Below are 2706 nucleotides of genomic sequence, written 5' to 3'. Positions count from 1 at the left end.
AAGCACTCATGATTACCCCTCTGTTCCAGGTACTGTGGTACACTATTATCCTGCCCTGTCCAATATGGTAGCCCCTAGCCACATGTGAGGCCACTGAGTTCACGAAGAGTTTATGCAAGTCTAGTAACGTAAAGGATGGCAGTTTGAACCTGGATAGCAACACTGTGGAAGAAAGCCCTGGTGTCTGCTTCCATAAAGGCTACAGTCAAGAAAACCACATGGAGGCAAATGGTATGGTGTTTCCTAAAAAAAAAAAAAAAAAACTGAACATAGAAATACCATTTGAACCAGCAATTCCATTACTAGGTGTGATAGTTGGAGCTGTGCGTCAACTTGGCTGGACCACAGTTCTGTGTGGTTTAAGCAATTGTTGTGTGGGTTGTTCCCATGATGGGATCAGAGTATATGTTTTGAGCAGCCAATCCATTAAAAGGGAGTTTCCTAGGCGTGTGGCCTGCTTCCAGTCTATTTATGGACTTCCTGGGAAAAGAGACATTCTTCTGTGGATCTGGATTCTGTTGTGCTGCCTACAATATCCGTGAGTGAACAACCCACCATTCGGCCTGGAGATATTGGATTTGTCATTCATTGGAGTCAACAGCCAGTATATTGCCTGCCAACCTTGAGCTCATCAGCCCTTATAGTTGCATGAGTTGGGAAAAGCCTCCAGCTTGACTTTTGATCCAAGAACTTGGGACTTGCCAGTTCCCATATGTGTGTGAGCCATTTTCCTAAGATAAATTTCTCTTTCTCTCTCTCTATACATATAAGGTTTACTGGTTTTGCTTCTCTGGAGAACCCCATCTAACACATTTGGTACCGAGAGTGGGGTGGTTCTAGAGAGACAAAATCATAAGGATAGGCTTCCTAAATTGGTTCTCCAACTTGATTAATCATAAAGGCACTAGTGACCCTGTCTCCATTAGTAACAAGGGCCCTGCTAATCTGTGACATGAGGTGGCAACATTAATATACAAAATAGCACCACCAATAGATCAAATACTTTTGAGAAGTGATGCTCTGGGTGATCACATATTATACTTTTCTGCAATTTTGTCAGTATGAGGAGTATAAGGAAGCTAGTTGTTTGGTCCTACTTACACTAGACAAAGTGGTGAAAGAGCGAGATGAACTCAGGGCTGCTGAGTCATGGCTTAAGTGCTGTGTAAAAGACCTCAATGTTTCCAATTGTGCTCTGAAAGAAAGCTTTATTTCTTCTAGTAACAGAGATGATATTGCAGAAAACCAAACCCAGAGTCTTATTGTAAGGGTAGCTGAATTACAATGCCAATTAAATTACCAACACAGAATGGTGTCTGAAGTTAAAGTGAGGATATTGATTGAGAAAAAATGGGATCCTGAAACCTGGAATGGGGACATATGGGCACACAGTCAGAAAGATGAGGATATGGAGCCTTTAAATTCTGTTGAATCCCTCCCATCTGAAGGGATTACTGTAAAACCATTATCCCCTCCACCTCTGTTTGATGGTATTAACCCAACCTCTTCCTGTGATTGCCTGAGGCAGAGGCCATGGAAGACATTGTGGAATGTTCTCTGGAACTGCCCCAACCACATATTGTTGCTGCTAGACCTACAACTAAAGTTAAGTACAAGCAAGCTTCAAAAGGTGAAATCCAAAGTGTGACTGAGGAGGTGGTATGCTACACCCGAAAAGACCTACTCAATTTTGCTAACATGTACAGACAGAAACCTGAAGAATATGTATGGAAATGGCTATTGAGGGTGTGGGATAATGGTGCAAGGAATGTAACATTGGAGCAGTCTGAGTTTATTGATTTAGGCCCACTAAGTACGGATTCTTCATTCAATGCTTCTGCTCGAGAGGTTAGGAAAGGATCTAATAGTTTATTTGGTTGGCTTACTGAAGTATGGATTATGAGGTGGCCTACCTTAAGTCAAGTTGAAGTACCAGACCTGCCTTGGTATAATGTAGAAGAAGGTATCTAGAGGCTTAGGGAAATTGGCCTGCTAGAATGGATTTATCAGATTAAACTCCTAGAGCCAAAAATGGACAATACAGAAGACACGCTTTTCTCCAGTACGGTAAGGAATAAATTTGTGAAAGAGCTCCAGCATCCTTGAAGACTGCTGTGATTGCTATTTTATGTAAGCTGGATTTGACAGTGGGAACTGCCCTAATTGAACTAAGACACTTAACTACGATGGGGCTGATTGGACCCCATGGTTGTAAGGGCCAAGTGGCAGAAGTTAATCGACAAAGGCAAGGTGGGCATGATTACCATAATGGAGATAAAGAGGAATATGTTTGGAATACAGGAGATTCTTTAGGACATCTCTTAATATTACCATGCCCTGTGATTAAAGTCACTGAATGGTGACTGAATGGTGAATTACAGCTACTCAATTCTGATATGATTACTAATGGCCCAGATCCTTCAGGAATGAAGGTTTGGTCACCCCACCAGTCAAAGAACCATGACCAGCTGAGGTGCTTGCTGAGGACAAGGGAAATACAGAATGGGTGGTGGAAGAAGGTAGTTCTGAATATCAGGTACGACCACAAGACCAGCTGCAGAAACAAGGACTGTGATTATTGTATTTCTTCATTGTATAGGTGCATCGAATATTTTTGTTTCCTTCTGTTGTGAACTGTGAAATGTAAATAAGGTTAATGCGTTTTGGTTGTATGTGTGTTAGCGTATCATGTTAGGTGCAAATATG

The sequence above is a fragment of the Orycteropus afer genome, unplaced genomic scaffold (genome assembly GCF_000298275.1).
Source record: "Orycteropus afer afer isolate SDZICR_OR568_19922 unplaced genomic scaffold, OryAfe1.0 scaffold00258, whole genome shotgun sequence".
NCBI classification, from domain to species: Eukaryota; Metazoa; Chordata; class Mammalia; order Tubulidentata; family Orycteropodidae; genus Orycteropus; species Orycteropus afer.
The sequence above is the reverse complement of the archived record's forward strand: the minus strand, read 5'-3'. Positions refer to the sequence as shown.